This window comes from Perissodus microlepis, chromosome 7, assembly GCF_051167445.1.
Source record: "Perissodus microlepis isolate ML-2025 ecotype Zambia chromosome 7, ASM5116744v1, whole genome shotgun sequence".
Classification (NCBI taxonomy): Eukaryota; Metazoa; Chordata; class Actinopteri; order Cichliformes; family Cichlidae; genus Perissodus; species Perissodus microlepis.
Genome location: NC_140467.1, coordinates 60353964 through 60379268, shown reverse-complemented (window position 1 = coordinate 60379268; position 25305 = coordinate 60353964). Strand labels below are relative to the sequence as shown.

The 25305-nt window shown below is 40.4% G+C and overlaps 1 protein-coding gene and 1 long non-coding RNA gene across 3 annotated transcripts in view; both read left to right on the top strand.

The window, feature by feature from the left end:
- LOC146384397 (uncharacterized) lies at positions 1-1151 on the top strand. Its single transcript, XR_014800856.1, has 3 exons — positions 1-350; positions 424-513; positions 592-1151. It is a non-coding gene; the product is annotated as an uncharacterized LOC146384397 (long non-coding RNA).
- Positions 1152-19301: 18150 nt separating this feature from the next.
- smpd3 (sphingomyelin phosphodiesterase 3) overlaps positions 19302-25305 on the top strand; it is an 87554-nt gene continuing 81550 nt past the window's right edge. For both annotated transcript variants that reach the window (XM_084936366.1, XM_084936367.1), the window contains exon 1: positions 19302-19504. The gene's annotated coding sequence lies outside the window, so the exon portion shown is untranslated. The remainder of the gene's footprint in view (positions 19505-25305) is intronic.

Below are 25305 nucleotides of genomic sequence, written 5' to 3'. Positions count from 1 at the left end.
CGCTCAACAGCTGGCCACCATTCCAATCCACACCATCTGCCCCAATCAGCTGAAGCCAGGCCACCTAGTGTACATTCAGTTACAGCTTTTTACAGACCGTGGCTTTAAAGTTTCATTGTCGGGTCGCCAATGCAAAAACCAGGGGGGAGAATGTGACAGGTGAGACCTGGAGACTTGGGACCGCCCCTGGTGGGCGGAGCTGGTCTTTGATCCTTTCATAAGCGCAGGTGTGGGCAATTGGGTATTCCTCTGCAAACCTGAAGCTGCGAGTCCTTGGTGCAAGTTGGTGTTTCTTAACTTCTGTCTATGAAAGTCTGATACGGGTCCTCCCCTAAACTTCTGTTAGAACGGTAGGTTACACAAAAATGTACCACTTGAGCTCTGGCTGTTGGCAGAGGTTTACAGTTATTTGCACCCTTGTAGGTGGGAAACATTGCTCCCGTGAGAACGGTATAGTGGACTTCATCGCCACTGACCCACATTTATTAGGGTGTGACACGAACTTGTGGACAGGTAACAAAACCAATTCAGTTGAGGAATATTCCTGTGTTTTACTGTCCAGCTAAGTGATCTCCTACCTTTTATTCACAGAGTACCGAGCTGCTGCTTTGCCAGGTGGATTTCTGGCTGCGGGCAAAGGACCCGACACATCAGTGTGTTTTAATTTGTTTTAAACTGGTGTGAGTCGACAGACTGACTGCTGCGGCTGTCGATTGTTTTGTTTTTTTGTTTTAATTTTTTCTGTATCAGTAGGCACCACAGATATTGATTCTTTTAGTATTTTAACCCTTTTTTTATATATTGTCGCGAACGGTGAAGGTGCTGCAGGGAAAACAAATCCTTTTTTTTGTCTTGCCGCTTTTGCATGCACAGCGGTGGGCCTGAGTGAAGACGGCACTGAAGGTTTTGTTTCTATAGTGTTTTGCCCATTTGGGGTCATGTGTGAGTTGCCGTCCCTTTTTAACCTGTGTGCTATGTCGATTTGTTCTTAAACGGTTCCCCGCAGCGCTTGTCCTGTCTCACGGGCAATCATACAGTTTTATCGTTTTTAATAAGGTAAAGCTTTTTAATTGTTTTTAGGTGCCGCTGTTACACTGTTACTTTTATTTTGTATTAAAGATTAAACTCTTCTTAACTGACTGTGCGCCTACGGCTCTGTCCTATTTTAAATAGGTACCTACCACAGGTCACACCAAGTTTAGGGTGGGGTTTTTTTTTTGTTGTTTTTTAAAAAAAAATCATGTTATTATATCGCTTACGTCAATTTTGACACTACTTCGAAGCTTAAATTTAGACTATTGTGAAAAAACAACATTTACTTAAATCGGTTAACCAGTTACATGGTGCATGTTCAGAAGCTAAGACTCCGTGAGGGGAATCAAAAAGGAGAAAGCAGGAACCTATTATCTTACAGTGGCACAGCCAGATGTTTGCTCCTGCTAAAAATGTTCTGAGACTTTTGTGCTGGTCCTGTTAAACTAAAACCACAAAGGTGCCGGCCTTGATGAGAAATGGAGATATAAAAAGTGGTGTGGGAGTAGAGCTGCGATGGGTGGAACCATCCTCGCAGCTATATAAAGCAGTCTAATGACAAGGCATCCGAGAGTTTGAAGATATAAATACGTTTCTTAAAGAGCTGTTCAGTCCACCACCCTGTCCTGAAATGACAGGGTGGATGGAAAGGGAGTGTGGGTGGGAGTGCGTGTTTGTGTGTTTCAGAGCCAGTTAATTCACACACTCGCTGGACAGTTTTACTGTTGAACTTGTTCTTTGCTCCACATTGTACTACTGTGTCACAGATGTTTCTCATGTTGAACACCCATTAAACACACACACGATTCCATACTGTATAATTGCACTTGATTTATGTTCAGAATGTGTTGTCTTACATGTCTTGTAAGGAGCTACAGTAGTCTCAAACACTGAGTTTAGCCCATAAGTCAAAGCCGGCATTTCTGCTGACCAAATGTTGGCCCCTGATGTTGGTCTTATGTTGACACAAGAGTGGGCAGGGCTCGCAGTAAATTGGTAAAATAACATACACCACATTTAGACAGAGGAGCCGTTTTACTGAGACACAAGACTTCCCATTTATTTATTTATTTACCTTGGTGTGACAGAACTTCCTTCAGCAAACATCTTTTTTTGTGGTTATATTCTTGAATTTTGCAGATTCATAAATGTGCAGTCTTTTTCACTCTTTACCAGAAACTATTTGCCTGTTGGCGCAAATATTTCTGTTCATTTTGTATGGTCACATTCACCCCTGCTTTCGGTCTGCTTCTCTTGATTTTCCTCTATACTTCAGACTTACGTTATCTTGAAACTGTATCAGTGATGCTGAAGGTAAGCATCTTACTGCAATGATGACATTTAGCAGATTCACATTAGCATTTCCATTTGTAGTTTTAACATTTGTAGTTTTGACATTTGTTATCCACAATGACACAAGTTGTACCAATTACAGTGAGGGGACGATCATGGCTCAAGAGTTGACAGTTCATCTTGTAATCGGAAGGTTGCCGGTTCGAGCCCCGGCTCCGACAGTCTCCGTCGTTGTGTCCTTGGGCAAGACACTTCACCCGTTGCCTACTGGTGGTAGTCAGAGGGCCCGGTGGCGCCAGTGTCCGGCAGCCTCGCCTCTGTCAGTGCGCCCCAGGGCGGCTGTGGCTACAATGTAGCTGCCATCACCAGTGTGTGAATAGGTGGATGACTGAATGTAGTGTAAAGCGCTTTGGGGTCCATAGGGACTAAGTAAAGCGCTATACAAGTACAGGTCATTTACCATTTGCATCATTGCTAGTGGCCTTCTCCTACTCCAGAGGATTTCTGCAGCCTGAATAGCTATTTCAGCTGTTCGAGGTTTAAAAAGTAACAGAAATCTACACGTGTTATTCAGGAATTCAGGATGCTCATCATTTATAAAGATGTCTTTGGAACTTATACAAAAGGCAACTAAAACACAAATTATTAAACTCTTAAGTAAGGTTTAAATGAATCAAAGCTAGAATACTGTTCACAGACTGTTGATTAAACCAAGTGTGGCATCGCTTTGACATCTGTTTGTTTTAACCAGATGTGACCATATTTGGTGATTTTAAGGTACTTCTGATTTTGCTTCACCGAAGGTTCTCTACACTCTGTAAATGTGGTGCTATGGATCGTTCTTGTCTGTCCAGTTTTACATTCTTCCAGATGTCTTGTGATTTGTTTGGATCAACCAGGTCGTTCAAAAAAATAAATAAATAAAAAGGACCAGGAACATGAATGAGCAGAGAAAAGTTGGGGACTATTTCACAAATGTTCCTGAGACTGTTCCTTGTGATGGTTAACTCAAAGTGGTTAGCTAGCTAGTAACATTCCTAGCACTAGCGAATCCAAATAGCCCGCGGGGAGACCAGCCATGCTGGGTGAATATTTGGGCAGTTATTTTGATACCTAGAAAAGCCTACACCAGCCTTTTGATATCTAATTTTGAGATATCAAAATTAAGTATTATTATTAATGTTATTAGAGTTCCTGGCACAGACTGCTTGAGGGTAATACATGTAGCACCTGTGCTAGTAATTAAAATCCTCTTAATCATTGTATTCAGGTATTTTCAGTCCCACTGTGACAGTTATATATAAACTTAAGCTCCTCTCCATTCAGTCTGCTTTTACAAAAAATTGTGAAAGAATAGATCATTATAGAGAGCTCACTGAAGTCGAGTTTGGTAATAGGATGTCACTGGTACAATGTTAGTTTGTGAAATTTCTTTCCTCGATATTCCATGATCATATGTAAGTAGTGATATTTCAAAATGAAAATGTTTAGAAACCACAGCCATTCAGACACTAAGCGGCAGGCCACGCAAAGTTACAGACCGAGGTGCTGAGGCACACAGTGCACAAGAGTTGTGAACGCTCTGCTGACTCATTAACTGCAGCGCTCCAGCAGGAGAAAGAAGGAGGACTGTCATGGAGGACCAAGCCCCTGTATGGGCTGTATCATTGCAAGGTGGGGAGGCTGTGCTTCAGGTGTTACTCATCAGCAGGTCAGTGGACTGATCTCCTGTCCCTGTATCCTTGGGAAAGAGACCAAACCAGCTGCCCCCAATGTATCCATTGGAGTGTGAGTGTGTATATGAATTAATGTAAGATATCAAATACTGAATCCGACCAGTGGCTAGAAAAGGTGAAAACATGGTAGCATAAGATCACAAGACCAGATCAGTAAATCTGTGTAAAGGTGAAAGAAATCCAGCACATAGTAACAGGATATAAGAATAAAGTTGGGACCACATACTGTAAACTGAAAAGCTCATCCAAGTGCCTGGCACAGTGTACAGGAACATCTCTGCCACACACAGACTAGAAGTCCCCAAGTCCTGATGGGAGACACCAACAAAGGCTACAGGCTAAGCTCCTGCAGCACTCCAAGGTTAAAACAGACAAGCACCTGCTGAAGAAACCACACAAGCTTTTTGGTGGTTGACAAAAAGCAGAAGAGGGCAGTTTTATAGATGTAGCAATCCCAGAAGAAAGAAACATCAGAAGCACAAGACAATCGAGACATACCAGAGGCTGAAGGAACAACTGGAGCAGAATGTAAAGTCCACAGTGGTAAACAACAGAGGAGAAGCTGGAAGAGTGGCTCCAGGAAACATATTAATCACCATATTATTGGTATTAGATAATATACAGTAATATACAGTATTATGTCATGTAATCATTTAGTATCTTACTATAACAAAACCATATTGCAGTGATTTGTGGTTGTCTGGTGGACTGGAAGTGGGCATTTAAAGGTCACACCATTTCCAAAACTGGGAATGGCTGACAGACAGCTTGATAGCACTGTGTGATGCAAAAAACAGTGTATAAAGCACAGATAATTAGGCACATGAGAAACCATTAACAATGTAGTAAATATGCAGTATAATCAGCATTCAAAATACTGTCAGCATCCATTGCCAAAGGCTTTTCAAACCAGCGAGGGTCAGTTATGCATGATAAGCTAAAGCAGGCAGAAGAGTGAAAGCACTTAGGGAGTGGATCAGCTCAAAGCCTCTTTAATCTTATAATCTTTAATAGAGTAGCTCTTGTTAGCTGGTTTTAGCCCTAGAGGAAAACGCCACGCTGCCCCTGCTCCTTTCTGCCTATTACAATCACTCCAACATGCATCGACAGTCAGTTGACAGCAGTGATCACACATGTGCACTTTACACAAAATGATGCGCTAGACTGACAGAAAAAGCCAAATATCAGCCAACAACCTCCAGCTGGATTCCTCATCAAAAATAAATTGTGTTGGACTTAATTAAACCATTTAGGTGACTAACGCAGAGAAGATGTTTCTCTTGTTTCTGTCGTGTCTCATGACCGTCAATCCCCGGCTCTGCTTTCTAATAAGAAAACAGTTAAACACAATCCAATCCTATCCAATCGAATTACAGTCACCATTTGGTCCTATTAGAAGTCTGCAGCACCCCCGAGGTCAGCGGCATATCATTGCTCTCATTGATGAGGACATCTATCAGCCAATAGCTAGTCTGTGGTAATCGGTGAAGATGATTACCACAGACCCATTGTTCATTCACAGATTTAGTCTGAGTGAGACAGACTGTCAGAGGGTCTTTATAATAAATTCTTTGTGGTTAAACGAGTGAAATGCCAACCTATATGTTATTATTATTATTATTATTATTATTATTATTATTCATGGTAATAGCAACAGTATTATTATGGATGAAGAGCACATGCCACTTTCTTTTGTTTTCCTATGTGTAGCACTAAATCTTCAAATCAATTCAATTTTAGTTTTTTATTCCATTCATTCTCAAATTACATAATCTTAGACAAGCTTTTGCAGTCTTTAACTGCACTTTTCTAACTGTTTGAACCCCCAGTTCATACATATGATAAGACAATATGTGAAGTGAAGACCTGATTGAATTAAAGTAAGCAGGAAGCGCAACGGTGTAGGGCTGGGCAATGTGTAAAGATTAGAGCTACTGAGAGAAGTAACTTCAGGTCAGCCTGTGGGTTTTCACAGTTACAAAGGTGGTTCAATTCTTAACTAAATACATCACCATGGTAACCTGTACTACAGAAGTAACCTGTTCCAGAGCAGGTGATGTTCTAGATAAGGTATTAACAAAACCACCACTTACTTAGTTTCTGGTTAAAGCATTCCTGTAGTTTTTAGAGACACCCAACAATTGTACTTCTTCCTTGTTTTTCTCCATTATGGGTTTGAGCAACTTAAAAACTTTTAAAGTTAAACCAAAGCCTTGTGTTTGTTGACGTTATATGACATTTGCCAGTATGCCTATTTACTGGTCTGAAACACTATATATCTTATTTTATATATTATTGTCTCTCTTACTCTCAGACCGAAGAAAACCAACAGGACTGGACCTAAAACAAAGTGGCTGAAACTGTCTTACACACCATGAACACATGTAAGTTAATTGGACTGAGTACTCACGAACTGTCCTCATAGAACTGACAACTCTATTATCTTGCACAGCTTAGTGTAGCACTTTGCACTGTTTAGATTGCAGTGGTGCATGAATGTGCAGTTAAAATATCACAAGTCATTGAAGTCCTTTGACTGATCATTAAAACTAGAAAAGCACTATGTAAATAAATACAATGCATGTCCAGTCAAAGTGCATAAAGTTCACATTTATGCATCATTTAAAAAACATTACAATAGCTTAATTCACCCGTCTCCTCCCTGGTGCCAGGAATGAAAAACCTGTATTACTGAACCTTGTTACGTGTAAATCTTTTCATATTTTTCTAATAATATAGTTTAATCTGATATAAATTATACCACTTTTCTGCTAGCAGACGTGCTTGTTTTTATGCCGCCGACTCTGCCGCTTTCATGTGAACTGGCCATTGGGAAAGTCTTTGTTGACTTACTGAGTTGATAACCACCTTTGTGCGATCGCGCAGTCTGATTGCTGATGTTAGGTTCAGAGAAGCCAGATCTGGAAACGATTACCTGAGTATGTTGAACTTGCTTTGTAGTGCAGGCCACAGCCTAAATATAAAATTTCCTAATGAAAGTGTGTGTTTGAGCACCTCAAATTTTAAAAGCCTCTGTATGTATGTATGTAAACCTTTTCTCTGAAGTGAAGCAAAAACAGCTGCTCGTATGTGTAGTCAAGTTTGTGTATAAGAGGATCAACGGGCCTCATTAAGGAGAGCAGCCAGCAGCCGGGCACTGACAGCAGCTTTGTGGACCAAATGACTGCCTGGTGAGATAAGAGCACATCAGGTAGACAGACTTCACCGAGACAAACTCCTGTGTAACGGCAGCTCAGCCTTTTCTGCCGACAAACACACTTCTGTTCTTAACAGCTGAGAGCTGATGTAAGTCTGAACTGCTGAAATGGTGCTGAGGGGATAACTGCCTTTCATTCCTGCTGAGTTGGAGCTTAGTATGCTGAGAGGTGCAAAGGAGCATCACATTTTTATTGACCTGTTGCTCGAAAATTCTGAAATCATCCATCAAATCCTCTTACTCTCGACACAGAGTCAGAATTTCATGGCAGCCCAATTGACTTTTAACTAAAGCTGAAGCATTGTAACGGTGGGAAAACGTGACATCGGAGTTTATTATTGGTCTTGCCATCAAACTGTATTTCGACTGCAGGTTTCTAAACACTCTAAAACATTTGAATACTTGTAATGAAAGAGATCTTGAGATGATGAAATATTACATTGGCTTACAGAAGGCATTTGAACTGGAGCTAGTGAGGACTCATGGTTTCTGCTTTAGGTCTTAACTGGAGGATAATATGAAAGCTCCCAAAGAGTTAGGACAAAGTTTCTCAATAGAAGAAGGGGAAATGGAAAGAAGTGCAGAACAAATGATGGAGTGAAGCAAAGTAAAGCTGAGTGTTTAGGGGAAGAAGAGAAATAGATACAGACAAAGGAAACCAGAGGCACTGCTATTGCCAGTAATGAGAAGTGACGTGAGATAGACAATACAGTAAGTGTAGTTTTGGCTCCAGTCAGCTCACATAGCACACGAGACAAGACAAGGTGATACTGTTTGTGCAAGCTTGTGTGTATCTGTTCTTCACAAGCATGTCTTTATGTTTGCATCTCTCAGGAAAGTCATAGCAGTAATGAACAATGAAGGACTAATGACAGCCTGAGACCAAGTGAAAGAGCTCATTAGTCATAACCTGATGGTTATTACCATGCCAGATGGTTTGTCATAAGAACCATGTGTAAATCACCCTGGAAACTGTTTGGAAGAAGGGAAGAAATTTCAAAAGAAGTACACCTGGCTGGTGATTGGATGAACCATCCACCGATCACCATGTATCGCAGACTCACGTCATGTTCTTTGCAGAACATCAAAGAGGGAATACGACAACCACGTTATGAAGAACCACTAACGTCATTCATTGTTTCTCTTTTAGTAAAGAAATACTTTATTGAGATTTCTCATGTGATGTCATGCACACTTTTCCGAAATCCCAAACACTCAACTTTTTCAGATTTTCTTACCTGGATGATTGAGCATGCATCAAGACACAAAATGTTGGAGTTGATACAATGAGTATTCCTCAACCAACTGGGGAAAACACGTTAGGCAGATTAATACCTGCACATTTGGAAGGCAAAATTAGGTCATACCCAATACAAGCACTCCTGGAACACTGTTATATAATCAAATTATCTGGCTGGTATAGCTGTTGTATAAGGAGCCTTTTAATTGTAGCTATCCATTTCTTAGCCAAATATTTCACCTGCTATTTTAGTTCATTATATTGAACTTACTGCTAAGCAGCTGAACCGAATCTTTATATTTGGTAACCTTTGAAACATTTTTACACAATTATGTAACAGCTCATATATGTCTTGATGAATATGAACATGGCAGTCCAAGACATTTTAATGAGTAAAATTCTTCTTATTTACCTTTATATAACAGATATTTGTATCTTTGCACTGCATCTTTATGGTTTATGGCTGCAGCTTGACTACCAGGCTGCTAACAGTAGTAAATAACTTAGCACTTTGCTCTCTCATCTGAATATGTTCATATCTGGTTACCATAAACACTGCATATTACATTTATTAAATCTCCTGTCATTAAAAAACAGATAGTAACACAGTTTTGATCCTTTTCTTGTTTTAAAAATCTGTTAAAAACAAAAAACTTGTTTGAAATAATTCACATTTTCATAAGTAATTCATATGTATTTGATCGGCACACTGCCCTTCCTTGACTAATCACAAATTAATAAAGCATACCATTCAAATGAGAAAATAAGCAGAAAAAGTAAATAATTATAATTTGTCATCTTAAAATATTATAATGTGCTTTATTATGTTTATGTACCTTATTTGAAAAACCATACATTTGGAAATTCGTGGATAACAACAATAATTATATTTTTGCATTAAACATATAATTTCAGTTAAAGACCTTGTACATGCTGGTGGATTAACCAGACACATAAAACTGTTATTTTGATCATTACCAGTAATTTTATTACTTTTAATTTAGGGCAGCTTTGGAATAAAACTTGCCTTGGATCATGGTAAATAAATTTGTGAAGCACTGTATTTGTATCTGTGCACTGCACCTGTACAGTTTAACGGCTGCAGTTTGACAACCCAGTTTGCTAACTTTAGAAAGTAACTAAGCACGCCGCCCTTTCATCTGAATACATTAACATCTGATTCTATTGCAAAAAATGACAGTGACCAAAAACATCTGTTGCAGCAACGAGTGGTTTGTCTTTTCCAAATGATCCATTTGTTTGTTTCAAATCAGTTAGTAACCTTGTCAAGCCTTGCTTGCTGCAAAAGTAAGCATTGGAGTACATTTACATGCTCTGATAATTCTGTTGGACAAAAAAGTTATTATCTATCAACAATAGATTAAAAAGAGTATCTAAAGTTCTTGTGGTTTGGAGGTGTAGTAAAAAATGTGCTGTACTTGAGGCATTGGCTCAACCCTGTGATTTACAGTGATTCAAAGTACTTCTCTGTACAGCATCTGCTGCAGCCAGTGTTGATGTCCAGTTTTATTTCTGCCTCTGCAGCACTCACTTCTAATTCTACCATTTTGCCCTTGTTGATAGTCTGACAAGCTGCACTCCTCATTCTTTAAAAGTCAAGCTGGTTCTTACAATGCCAGCTATACAAGACTGTGCACGCGCACACGTACAAAACAAAGCAGAGTCTCCAAGCAGTTAAATTTAAATCCCTCATTTTGATTCTGCGCTGCTCTTCTTCTGATCATCAGTCAGAGAGTAACAGGCCTCCATTTGGTGTCCTGAATATGAGCTACTCAGCAAATATGGGCTTGCCAACTTTATCCCCACTCAGACACACCAAGGAGCTGGTCTTGGCAGGAGTAGGAATTACTGTCATGGATAATGGGCTCACGGGACAAGAGGCTGCTTTTGGGCTACTTTACGTAATTCATCTGAACGCCTGTAACTGGAGTTCATCATCATTCAACTCGCACCTGCGCCTCTGTCCGGTCTCTTCAAAGAGTATTTGCATTTAAAAAACAATGATAAAGTCATCTAAAAGCACTCTGTGGTGCTCCCCCAGTTGGAACGCCACATGAACACAGCTGCAAAATACTGTTTTGAGCTAGACGTCATGCTGGGTGGAGGATTTGGAAATTAACTGGAAGTGTCAGTTTGATTCTGAGCCAGATGGATGCTTTAAACAGTAAAGAGCTTCCCATCAGACAATACCTACACTCTCACTGGCCAGAGCTGTGCAGGAGTGGGCAGGTGACTGATGTTGAACTGTAACCTCCCAACACATAAAAGAAAAGAGCTCCCAGTCATCATCATGTTGCACATAGTCTGACATTTACAAATCCTCCCGCCCCCACAAATTATTTTGAACTTTGCACTACGCATGCTGAATGAAGTACCCAGCATGCATCATTGCCAGGTCACTCAGGTGACTCCCCAGCTTTGTTTTGTCGTCACATCTAATAGTGTTTCTTGTTTTAGCAGTGGGTTTATTTTCAGACTTTAATCTCTGGCTGCTGCAAATGTTCCTGTACAGAAAGCTGCACACAGCAGGTTGTGTCTCATGCCAAAGACAGCAGCAGGCTGACACAGAGCGATGAAGATGCTGTTACACTGTTAGCCTAAAAAAAAAGATTCTGATTAGACTCACTGACACGATTGATTCTGCAAAAGTATGTAAGCATCTGATATCGGGGAAAGTAATTTGTTTGGTTGAAACTGTAACAGACTGAAAGAATCTATTTAGTTTTAATGCATTTGTGAAATGCAGCATGTTAGCGACTCGGGTCCAGGACTTTTTAAAAAAATAGGCAGGATCAAGAAAAATATCTGGTTCTTCTTCTTTGTACTGTATTATCGTTTGGCTTCTTCTTTTTATTTACTGTTAAATGGGAACAGAGAGTGGTGGGAGACGTTTTAAAACAATACGTGTCAGAACAGCTGTTTGAACTTTGCAGATTTGGTTAACCACATGATTTCTCGCAGATGCTAATCTAGATGTTAGGGTGCCTGGGTCATCGACCCAGAGTTTTCAGTTTTACATTATTATTGAACGTTGATTTTGTCTCTGTGTTCCATGGTTGCTCTGTCTCCCCTGTCAGCTGTATCCCCTTGTCAAGTCCGCATGTCTGTGTTATGTTTCTTTTTTTACTTTGAAAGTCTGTGTCTCTTGTTAATGTATCTGGTTTTGCTTCCCTTGTCTTGTTAGCCCTGATTTGTTCCAGCTGTGTTTCCCTCCTGTCTCCCATTCCCTGATCACTCCCTCTGTGCATTTAAGCCCTGGGTTTTCTTCAGTCTGTGTTGTGATCTCCCTCATCTTATGCTGTGTGTTCTGCCTGCCTGCGTAAATTGATTTTGTATTTTCAGTTTTACTTTTGAGTTCACATTTTGCCTCAGAGTGTCTGCACTTTGGGTCCTCCATACTGCCTGCCTGCACACAGCCACGTGACACTAAAAAGTGATAACTGCACCTGTTCCACTGCGTGTGTCATTAAACCAAATCTGATGTCTCCTCTCTATCATGAAGATGGAGACTAAGAGAAATTTCAGAATCACTCTTAAAAATGTCATATTTTATTATTCATGTTCAGGAACCTATATATAACCAAAAACTGACTAATAATCCTGACTAATGATCAAGTTATATCTGCTTAGAGGCCAAAACATTCTGGTGACCCCTCAACATTATTCTTAAAGAGTTTTGACCAGTACTCAAACAGATATCTGAGATCCCACTAAACCCTGTAGGATCTAAGCCATGAAGGGTGATGAGAAGTAATGGTAACCTCGTGTTTTGGAGGAAAATAAAGTTAATTCTTCGTTGGAACAAATGTAAATGATTTTCATGTGCTTCCCTCTGTCAAGAAATAAAATACTGTGGTGTCCTAAAAACTGAATGTTTGAGCATGTGTAACATCTTTTCCTTGCTCAGTAATTTCTCTCAAAATGATTTTCACTAGCAAAATGAATTCTGTTGCAAAGGATTATTGTCCCCTCCGCCATTGACTGAAGCCAGGTGCGGCTCGCATACCGCATGGCAAATCACTTTAGATGCTATCTGACTCACAGATCGCCCAACCACCCTGATGTAAGCTCCCACAATCCCCCATGTCCCAAATTCATTGTTACAGCTCTCTTCCTCAGCCTTCTCTAATCTCCCTTGCTTCTGTCTCTGCAGGCCTGCTGAGGACTCGAGAGGTCACGCTCTGAGCTCACAGCTCAAATATCACGTAGCAACAAAGTCTTAAGGCTTCTGTCTTCTCCTCTCTGTATGTAACCAATAAATCCTCACTTCATTCAGACGTCAGAGCCGGGCGCGTCTAACCTCTCAAGCGAACACGCTTCATCCCGAGTTAAGACAGATCGTTTGGGTTTGAAATAAATGTGAGATGTACAGCAAAGCCAACCAGTCAGAACATTTTGATTAACATGTGTTCATTTTCATTGAGAGATCGCATGGGGAAGTAATTATGTCCCATTTGTGCCACATTAGATTCACTGAAAAGCCAGTGAGTTTTAAATACATCATTGACTACACATTAACGGTGAACTCACATTAATGAGCCTTACTTGAAAAAGCTGAGCAATAACGTCTGTGCTTCATCTGATAGAAATACAGATTCAGCAAGTGAGCCACTAAAAGAAGTAAGAAGTGGCACATTTAAAGTTGTTAAATCTTCACTGAGGTTTCTGTTGTTTCTTTATTGAGGTGAACACTTTATTAGAAGCCATCTATTCATTTATCAACAGTTAATTATGCTTCACTAAAGTTAAATCTATTAATACTTTCACTTTTAACTACTATTAGGATTCAACTGTAGGCAAGTTAACAGTTTGTTATACTTTTGCAGATGCAGATACACTAAAACAAGCGCAATTTCTTATTGAGTTTAAGAAATCCATGTTATCAAACACTTATTCATGATTAACTATCCTTTTTTTCATCTATTGGATCTGAAGCATAAACAAAACCACATCAGGATTATTGAATGTATTATTATAAACAATGACTAACTGTGCATTTTAAACATGCATGTTATCAAAGTTGATAAATTGTGAATCATACAAAGAGAGTATTTTATGTGAAGCACAAAAACATGCTTTAAGTAAGCTCTTTTTTTCTTTTTTCCTTTCTAGCATTAATAATAATAATATTGGATTGCATTTATATAGCGCTTTTCAAGGAACCCAAAGCGCTTTTTACAATTCCACTATTCATTCACACACTGGTGGAGGCAGCTACAGTTGTAGCCACAGCTGCCCTGGGGCAGACTGACAGAAGCGAGGCTGCCATATCGCGCCATCGGCCCCTCTGGCCAACACCAGTAGGCGGTAGGTGAAGTGTCTTGCCCAAGGACACAATGACCAGGACAGATAGAGCTGGGGATCAAACCGGCAACCTTCCAGTTACAAGATGTGACCTCTGACCTCCCAACCATGAACCGATGCACAGATTTGGTGCATTAAATAAAAAATTTCAGTCAAGAATTTCAGTTTAATTACTTTGTTACCACATAACTTGTAACCACAGGCAATTGTGATACATTAATAAGAGAACGTAGCCTTTAAAATAATTATAATAAAGCTTTTAACACTGACAGTGACAGAATGATTATATATAATGTATGAAAGATTATTATTATTAAATTTACTTACTTCGATATTTTCAGTAACATTATTGGCAGAGAGGAGACTCCCCACAAACAGCCCTGCAAAGTCTGTGTTCAGTACAAAGGACAAAAAAGAAAGGATGGCATGGCGCCAGTAGTTATGTTGAGCATTACTAAAGTACTCATTGAAAAAAAGGTGTCATCCTCTCATCACAACGAGCACGTTGAGTAACCTAAATCAAGCACACTACTCATGACCCACAAGTGCATGCTAATCTAGTTAGCATGCTTGTGGTGGGTCCTGGTTATATATGAATGTGCAAATAAGATGAGCCTGGTGGTAGACTGAGGACACTCAAAGAGCCGAGTACCACAACACACTCAGGCCCAATTCCAATATGGCCTATACGCCGCTTTACTCCCTGTGAAGGTACGCTTGCAGTTGTGGAGGGTCTCTTAAGCCCCTTTGATACTCTACAAAAGAAGGCCACCAGCACATGCTAACATCGCTAGGCTTTTGCCTCAGTGGGAAAGGGTACAGTCATTGTTCATTCCCAGGTTAAATGACTCAGTGACTTCACCGGTCACTGGCTCCAGTGCCAATTTGCAATGATGTAAGCATGCAAACAAAGTAGATATGGTCTCTTTTATCACATTTCCAGTACAGTAAGTGGTAAGCTACAGTATATAAAATCAAAGTGAATGAAAGGAGTCAGTGGGCTTCTTTCAAAACTGATCTGTCCTGATCATGGTGTCAACAAATGTGTCAAAAGAATTTGGGTCGGCTCTTTGTTCAAATCTTTATTCATAATGCACTTTTCCACAAAGAGGGGTCAAACTGTTTTTTTAAGATTCATATAAAACATATCAGCACAATAAAATTTCATTTATCCATCCACCCCTGCTCCTCATCTGAGCCCAGGCTGTGAGGTATCAGTCCAACTGTTACTACACCTCCTTCTCCCCAGCTCTTCTGCGGGAATGCTGAAGGATTCCCAAGGCAGCCAAGAGCCTCAATCTCTCCAAGGTGGTCTGCTCTGAGGTGGATGTACCAGAAACACATTACCTCAGTAGCTTGCAGGACGCTTCCTTAATAAATGCCGAACCACCTCAGCTGGCTCTTTTCATTGGAGTAGCAGCGACTCTACACTCAGCCTTTCCCTGGCACACAATAAAACTGCTGAATTTTTTTGTTGTATTTTTATGTGTTAAACCTGGAAGCTAACATTTGTTATCTATAGCAGTTAGTCTGGCCTTGAGAAAAGGAAAAGTCCAGAAATCTAGAGGGCTTTAAACAACTAATGTCTTTGTTTTGTTTTCCCCTGCTGCTGTCTTTCTGTCCTTAAAAAATGTCATTCATGACATTTTAAACATGTGACAACTTTCAGTAAGGGGAAATGAAGGCACCTGTGGGAGTATCTAACGCTGCCTGATGGGCAGTGATTTTACTGGCGGCAGCTGCATCTCATTTGGGGATAAACCTGACAGTGTGTAGGAGGCTCACACACTCATTCCTACAGCCACTGGAGTGGAAAACAACACAACACAAAGATCTGCTTTTGGGCTTTTCCCTCCTTCCCTGTTATCCTCACCTGCATCTCACAGCTTGTTTCGTAGGTTTCTTTTTTTGGCATAAAATGAACGAGATGAGAAAAACAAAATTCAGTTCAGTGAAACAAAGAACAACAACAACAAAATGAAAGACAACACATAATTGATGTTGTAGTACAAAACCCCCACCATCAGGCACTTTCTATGAAAGTTTTGAGTGTTTTTCTTTTTGATTAGTCAGTTCTCATTGCTGATAAACGTGAACTATCTCCACAAATATATTTTTACAGAAGTGCACGATTCTGTCTGAGAAATGCTTCTCCATTTTTGATATCTGTGTTTTTATATAATGTATAAGCTCATGGTGAGGATTTTGTTTCTGTACATGTACCTGACTAAAATAGGAAAATACCATTTAATATAAAAAAAAACCCACAATATTTGATAAAGTTTTGCATTTTGATGTGAAATATCTCATATAATATGCTTCTGTAAGTAGCTCTTGGATGATGATGATGAACAGTTCCTAAATAACTTGCTTGTTCTTGGTGAAATAGTGTATTTAGAAACAGTGAATTTGTCATTAATGAAGTATAAATGTGGTGACATTACTCACATATATATGACCCTGTTAATCAAGAATAAAACATTTATGTCTGTGTTTAAAAATAATTGCTTGGTTTTTAGTAAAACCAAAGAAAGGAAGAATACAGAGGTCAGTGAACAAAGACCGTCTTGAGACTGGGATGAAGGTTTCCTGTGACCAAATGCAAACAGTTGTGTTGCTCACTGGTGTTTACTCGGTTGGCTACATTTGAACCTCATCTGGAACATCTGGAGAAACTTTAATGTGCCAACTGTCAGTGCTGATAGACTTAGAGTTATAATAAATTACTGCAGGTGTATGAAGCCTGTGGTGAGCTGCGTTAGAAGACCAAAAATTTGGGAATGTTCAGCTCTGCATTTTTTGCACAAATACCAGTGTTTTCCAAAAACTGTGGAAAAGTGTGTTTTCAGCTTGCTCGATCATGTATTTGCATCAGATTTTGGATCAATTTGTGTCTTTTGCACAAACTTTCTTGATGTTTTAAAGTGCCAGTGAAGTTGAAACCCTGTGGCGATGCAAAGTGTCTATGCGGTGTACTTACAGAGGGCCAAATGCATAACACAATAAAATGTGAAAGATGTCAAGCAGTCTTTTTGACTTGTGTTATAAATATATAATTTTACAGGTCCTGTTAAAGAAGAATATATTCTGGGTTTTTTGTGTTTTTCTCTCTCTTTCAGTACCAATCATCTGCCTCCCGGCTCTGACTGCTAACATTTTCTCTTTGTTACTGTGATTTGTGTCTCTGCTGAGACAACATTTCTGCTGCATCATATTTTTCCAGAAAGTTTCACAGCCACCAATTGTAGGATTTATATTTTACACCTGAGAGCAAGTGACACAATTTCTATACTCCATTTGATTTGCAACCAAAGTCTGTAAATCCTCTGGCATCCAGTGAACAGACCACATTTGAGGTGCAAAATGAAGTAGCAGCCTATGACTGACGAGACTTGTATCTTTTCCTGACACACATTGCCTCAAAACAACAGTTTGACTACTGAAAATTATATATTTACTGGCAAGTATGAGTTGAAGTGTCTGTCTTGTGATTTAATCCATCTTTCTGATAAGTCAGCCTCGCTTTGTATCAAAACAGCTAAACGATACATCAGGGGAGTTGGTTCAATAAGAGACTGAGATTCCACAAAGTCTCTGATATTTAATCTTAAAACAATGACAGACGTTCGACAAGGAGCTTCTTAGAAAATCTGAAATCTTTGGCTTTCTCAGTCTTCAGTTGACTCTGTAAATGTTCAGTGGGGTTGTGGTCAAATGAATGAGGGACAAAGTTCATGACAATCAACACTTCTTGATCCTCTTTGATCTTCAGATAGTTCTTCAAGGCTGCATGTCCAGTCCATGTCCATGTCCGATCCAGAGCTGTAGAGCTGCATGTACTGCCTCCAGCCATGATTTCATGCTAAGAAAGGCCATCTTTACTCAGAGTAACAGTCTTTTAATATCACAAAAAGATACAATAATGCATTTCAAATTGATATTTCATTTATTAGGGAAAAAAAACTATCCACACCTACCTGTGCGCTCCCTGATCCTAATAACTGGTCGAGCTATACTCTACTTGCAAGAACGACAATCGGTTTAGACTCAGAGATGGACTCTGGTGTGTCTCTGGTCATTTCTTGATGCATAACCCAAGTGTGTTCAAGCACCAGGGCTTGAGCTGATGTCCATACATTCTCCTAAACAAAATTCATGGTTCCACCAATTGAGGCAAGTCATCCCAGTCCTGAAGCAGCAAAGCAGCCCCAGACCATCACACTACCACCACCATGTTTGACTGCTGCTCTGATGTTCTCGTAATGAAATGTTGTGTTAGTTTTACGGTGGAAGGAATCAGACCTTCCAAAAAGCGCAACCTTTGTCTTGTCATCCAAAAAAAATATCTTCTCAAAAGAGTTGGGGATTATGAAGATGTTTTGTGCAAATGTGAGACGAGACACTGAGTTATTTTTGTCAGCAGTGGTTTTCTCCCTGAACTCTCTCGTTAATGCTATTTTAGCCCCGTCTCTGACTTATTGTTGAATCATGAACTCAAAGTTTCCAGGGTTTATTTTTATGTTGGGGTTATTATTTTTAGTAATCCTGTATTTGAGTTTATTAGTTTTGCCACCTAGTTTCTGTTTAGTGATGCATTCTTTCTTTTAGTTGTCCTTTCTCACTCACTCATTATTGTGTGTATAAGTAGCCTTAGTTTACCTTTGTGCTCCTTGTTGTGTCATACAGTTTTTAAGCCCGTCTGCTCTCCAGTGTTGTTCTGCATTTGGGTTCTCATTTTTGTTACATTCCTAAATATGACACTGGCTTCTTTTGAGACCTCCATTTGTGGATAACGGCTCCTATTTAAGGCTTTTGAACTCCTAAAGCCTTAGAAATAGTGTTGTACCCCTTTCCAGATACATGTCATTGACTTTTCAGGTATTTCTTTAGATCGTGGCATGAGCTGTTGCTTTTTGAGATTTTTTTTGCTTCACTTAGTCGACAGGTTGTATTTAAGTGATTTCTTGTACTCAGCATGTCTGGCAGTAATCAGGTTTGAGGCACAAAGTCCTTTTACCGGTGCAGACTACATATGCCAAAATACACATGCATAGATTCAACAAATGAAATCTTTCAAAAATTGCTGACTTTATGCCAAAATATGATATAAACATATCTGAATATTGCGGTTGTACCCCATCTTTGCTATTGCAGAATTCTCACATAGATTTCACTTCAGAAATTGTCCAACATCACCTTGACTGTGATTTGCTCCTGTAATAAAACAAGAATAAGGTAAAGTCAATATTTTAAAAATGCATTTTTTGGAGTAACCCAAAAACCAACTTCACAGTACTTTAATAGATGTTAATTGATCAATAAATCAAACACCTATACCCACTCTCTCTCGCTCGCTCTCTCTCTCTCTCTCTCTCTGTCTTTCGGTCGCTAGGGAAGTGGGCGTGGCGTCGTAACCAGGCAGTGACGTCAGCGGGAGCTGTTCAAAGTGGTGTGGTGCTGAAAAGACAACTCTCCCGGCCGCTCAGTCAGGCAGCCAGACGCCCGCTCGCTCGTTCGCTCGCTCGGCTCTAGGTCGGTTGTTCCGCGGCCAGCAGCTGGTCCGGGGACGCTGGATTTCACCGCCTTGAAGAGCGTTCATTAGCGCTCAGTGCAGGAGGACAGAGAAGGAGGAGAAGCCCATGTGGGAGCGATTTCCAACAAGTAAGTCGGCTCTTTCCTCAGCAGCAGCAGTAGTAGCAGGGACTAATACTTTTATACCGGGGTAGAGATGTTGGTAAATCGCGAGTGATCCTTTTGTAACAGCAGCACGTGTGTGTGTGTGTGTGTGTGTGTGTGTGTGTGTGTGTGTGTGTGTGTGTGTGTGTGTGTGTGTGTGTGTGTTCCAGCCGCGCCTAAATCTTAGTCTGTGTGCCTGCCCGGGGTAAAACATTTGACTCACATTTGCATGAACCAATGGTCAGACATGCTCTCTTTCTCTGTCTCTCTCTCTCTCTCTCCGTGTGTGTGTGTGTGTGTGTATGTGTGTGTGTGGCTCTCTCACACATGCACATTGTTTTCCTTGCCTGGATGTCTGGGATGAGATGCGGTGCAAGTGAATGGAAAGTCTCCCCCTCGTACTCGCTGTTTCAGTGAGCTACACGACAGGAACGGTAACTCTGATGTTTTCAGCTGGACTTAAACGTGGTGTTCACTTCACTGGCTGACTGTGCTTTTTCATAAAGCTGCCGCCTGATGCAGTGGCTTTGTGGTTTGAGTGGTTTACACCAGCAGGCATCTTACTGGGAGGACTGGTATTTTAGTGGGCAGGCCTGCTGCTGTGTCTTCTGATAGCTGATACAGCATCACAGTGTGGCAGAAAGTGCACCAGACTCTCTGTTAGTGAGGTGTGTGTGTGTGTGTGTGTGTGTGTGTGTGTGTGTGTGTGTGTGTGTGTGTGTGTGTGTGTGTGTGTGTGTGTCTTTTCATTCCAGAGTATATGTTTAGGTGTGGCCTGACCGGTCTCCTCTCCTCTCCTCATTTCCTTTTATGGGTTCTTCTTTTTCACCTCCTTCCCTCAGTTTCCTGCCCCTGCTTTTTCCTTCTCCTTCTTTCTTTTTTCCTCTTTATGCCCTCATCAGTCTGATAGCTTGTTTTATCTTCAGTCTTTTGTTTCGTCCTCCTTTCCTCTTCTTTTCTCCAACACTCTTCTTTTTTTCCCTCCCTCTTTTAATATTTCTTCGTCTTGTCTTTTCCATCTGTGATGTCTTAAGTTGTCAGACATTTAATTTCCTCTTCCTCATCAGGTCTCTCTTATCTTCTTTTTATTTCTTTTTTACCTCTCCTTTCCTCCCTTCTCATCCATCTTATCCTTTTCTTGTACGTCCTCTGTCCTCCCCTTTTTGCGCCTCCCCTTCTCCCTCTTTCTTGTAATCTGGTCTTTCTTTTTTCTTCCCACTCTTTTCCACTACATCCTTTCCTATTCATTTCTTCCTTTCATCTCTCACTGTTTTATCATCTCTTAGTGTCTTTTGTTTCCTCCTTCATTTACTTCTTTTGCCTTACTTGTCCTTGCCTACACCCTTTGCCCCTTTTTGTTCTCTCCTTTCCTTCCTTCACTTTCTCCTCTCCTTTTTTGTCTCACATGTGTTTCTTTCATTTATCTCATGTTGTTTCCTTTCCTCTTCTCTTTCCCACCTTCCTTCTTTTTTCTTAATCTTTCACTTCCTCTGCAGTATTGCTTTATCGCCCACTTTTATCTTCTGTTTCCTTCTTTTTTTTAAATCAATATCATGCCCTCTTGTACCCTCATTTGGCTCTAATTGCCCCCTCTTTGTTCTCTCCTGTTATTTTACTTTCCTCCCTGCCTTTCGTTCCTTCTCTTCTTTTCTTAGCTTACCCCCACATTGTTTCTTTTTCTCTCCATTTCTTCTCTTCCTTTGCTGTCCTGCAACTTTTCTTCCCACCTCTTCTCTTTTTCTCCCGCTCGACATTTATTCTAGTCTTGCCTTATCTCATCATATTTCCTTTCATCCTCGTCTCTCGCATCTTTTTTCTATAGCTTGGTCTTTCCACTCTTCTCCTCTCCTCTCAGTTTTTTATTGGCATTGCTGATGTGGTGAAAGGGAGTGGAGCCTCCACACGTATGCACATCCAAAGTAAAGCAACCGGCAGTCAGCTCTACTGTCTTTTTGATTTTGCTCTCCTTGCAGCATAAACACCATCCAATGTGACAGCGGCCCTGTAGAAGACATCAAAGTCTGAAACCTTTTTTTCCCCATTAGGACTCATTTTCCATCTAGTTTGCCCATTTTCTGTATCTCCTCATTAAAGCTTTAAGATCATTTTCAAAAAGGGTCCAATTTGAAAGTTCAGAAGCTGAGGGGTGCTTATTTTTACTTCCTAAATCAAGATAATGACCCTGATCACGCCACTGTGACATCATCTTTTTATCCAAATTTGGAAAGATCCCTTTAAGGACTTGCCACACTGCATCACTCCCTTTCAATAAACACATGTGGTGTCACAGGAATCACCAAGACCTCATGTTTACAGAAATATAGCCCATTAAAATGTATTTTAAACACTGCTTGCATCACAGATGTGAGGACGTGCTGTGTCCCAAATCTTTATGACTGCTGGGAATCAGGACTTGTGCTTTGCAGCTGCTGGAAAAATGAAATGTAAAGAAACAGATGCTGTGTGAGAAAATCATTTGGTTACAGTAGCTGTTTATTCATCCATCTGTTTTTCTGTCACTCTACTGTACTGCCTGTGCTATGAGGCAGGTTTAACCCTGGGTTTTCATGCTTACAAATGTTGTTCACTTCTTACCAGGGCACATCACCATGGTAACTTATGCTGCAGACCTAACCTGCTTCAGAAAAAAAGAAGCAATCAATTTCCTGGGAAAAAAAGCATCAATGATCTTCAACGATCCCTCTCAGACATCTACAGCCTTGTCTTTCCTTTAGGAATACCTACAAGAAGTATAGATTCTTGGGAACGATTTTATTTCTTGTTCTTTTGTAACATTTGTTGGCCTCAGGCAATTTTAAAGCCACTTCATTGTTCTTAAAGGCTTAAAATAGGAATATATAGTCGTAAAACAGGGCGCCTAAATGTTGCATTTGATAACTTTATATCAATGCAACAAGTAAAGCTTCTTAACAGCTAGCTGTGCTGACAGGGAGCAGATCCCAGGTATGAATGTCCTGGCTGGCTGTGGCATGTTCAGGTAAACTGGTGATTTTAAGTGGAGACCTGTCGAGGTCTACGTTAAGGATGGATGTGGTTAGATCCTCCTGTTTCGTGATGATGGCGTGGTGACTTATAGGTCTGTTAACTGAAACAGATGCCTTTTCTCTTTGTGTCCAGACTTTAAAAGGATTTTAATTTTATTCGTTTTTTTAGTCTCACTCAAAGTACTTTGCCAGAAGTCACATTCAACCACTGACACAGCATGATGTTGTACTATAGCTAGATGCACACACACATACACATTTCTACACTGACTCCAGCAGTGATGCTTTATATTGCGCACTCTGTGTTTAATCTGTACAGTTTCTTCTAACTGTACAGATTGTTGTTTTTGCTCTTATTCCTGTAGACCTGCACATGTTTGAGGTTCTACATGCAGTGCTGTGAAAAAGCATTTTTTCCGCCTTCCTGCTTTTTTTTTTGCCTTTTTTTGTCATTTTTTTAAGTATATGTTTTGCATTTGGAGTGGCCAAGTCAAAGTCTGGACTCAAATCAGATTGAGATGCTTTGGCATGACCTTAAAGGCACCATCCATGGTAGAAAACTCTCCAATGTGGCTTTTCGTGCAAAGAAGACTAGGACAAAAATCCTCCACAGCACATGAAAGATTCATTTCCAATTATCGCAAACACTTGATTACAGTTCTTGCCGCCAAGCGGAGCACAAGCAGTTATTAGGGTTAGGGGGGAAATGACCTACATAGCCAGGTAAGTCTGGAAAATGTTCTTTGAATTTTCTGACAATATGAGAGTGCTGTATAACGTATGCTTCTGCATTCATGTGGATGTAAATATAGGTACACAGAAAGCAGTTCAAGCCCTCTCTTTGCATCTCTTTGCATTTAGATCTGTTCTCGTAGCCCCCCCTCTTTTTGTAGTTCCCCAGTTATCTCAGAATTAGAGTAATCCTGTGCCTTTAGTCAAAACACCATGTCTGCTTTCAGTTCTGTCACACATTTAATGGGGCCCGTGGTTGCCAGCGCAGCAGAAGTCTTCACAATATGCCTGCATCTTTAAACACAATCTCAAGACTAACATCTTCAGTCTGGTTTGCACAACATCTCCGCGTTTGCCATTTTGATTGCTTAAATCATCACCTTCTGTTTGATATTTAGAAATGAAAACTGTGAGTCATAACCCTCTTTGGTGAGTGCCTGTTAATGTTATTCTTTTCTAATTGTGGTTTTAGATGTGTAATCTTTCAAACAAATGTCCTGATGTCTTTATTAAATTCAGTGGATGCTGAGAGCTTTGATGATTAACATCTCAGAACGAGGCCGGAGGCGTGATCTGCGCTCAGTTTGATGGCCCGATTTGCTGCATGTTCAAAAATCCCCCAAAAAAGCTAACTAGGACTCCCCCCTCTTCCAGTGGCCTTTCTGTTACTGGCAGAAAATGTAAAGGGAAGTAGTTCAACTAGTCATGGCCCTGGGTGTCCATCAGTCTGGGCTATCTGTTCCTGACAGGCAAGGCAGGTGATTGAGCGGACCCGGCTGGTCAATAGCAGAGGGAGGTGTGGGGGTCTCTCATGGGAGTTCAGAGATACCTGATAGTGCAGGATCCGGTTTCTCTCCCTGCAGGCAGGTACAGAGAGATCATAGAGACTCGTTAATAGATGATGGCATAATATTTGGTTCTCACAGTGAATGGAACAATCCACCTGCTCTAAATTGCCTCAAGGAGGTCAGAGGTCATCTCGGTGAAAAACATGACTAAGATGGATGTTTGTCATTAGAGAAGCTAAGACTTGAGCTGATCATCTGCTGCAGCTGGTTGTCAGGCTCTGCTCACTCTTTACTCCGTGAAGTAACCCATGAAGCTCTTTTCTAAACTGGATGGTTTCAGGTTTGCTTATAGAGCAAAATCACTGGCTTTGCATCAGAAGTTAGAGAGGGGGTCTCTGCCTATCCAGAAACTGCTCTAGTGCTCGCCAAACCGCGTTTTTATTAATATATAAACTCGTCATTAAGGGTATCAAATGTCATCTTTATGGGGGAATCAAGAAGAGATGCCTTGTGAGTGTATCTCTGAACCATTAGCAGCTTGTTACACGTTCGAAAGCTTCACATGAGCCCAAACGTGCAAAAAGTTTTGAAGCAGAAACCTTTCAGAATTTAAACACTACACAAGTACACAGTGTACATTCTGTAGTAACCTGACTTGTTACCTCCTTATTCTTCTTTATCTACCTTTAACTATTTTTAATGTAAAAATAATTACATTGTAATTTCAAAGAGAATACATTGAAATTCTATTTATTCAAAACGTGCAACATTTTATAAAGTGCTGCCAAGTGTTTCTCTCTTGCTCAGAGTAAAAATGTATTTTATCATGAACTGCACTAAAATTAAACCTTGCAGTGGCACAAGAGGTAAAAGTCGAACATCTCCATCCTCCTTCCATTGCTCATTAATCTGTTCCCATACTAGCTTTATCCCGACTACCTTTTGCTTTAGAGTTTTTCATTCAGGTCATTTTGGGCTGCCAGATTTGCTGCTTTATTTTTAGCGATGATGCAATTGCTTTTTTTTCCACGCAAGTCCAATTTTTTCATCTTGCCAGGTCAAAAGATGCTGCACTTATGTCTCCATGAGCTGACTGCGCCCTGCACAATTATAATCAAAATTGAGATGTAAACGTGATTTTGAGACGTCCTTCCTTTTTGTTTTTAATGTGTTGGGCTGAGACTTCACAGTTCTCATACGTCTGTTGGTTCCCCTGCCTCTACCTGCTACTCTCATATGAGCCTGAATACAGCGTATCCCC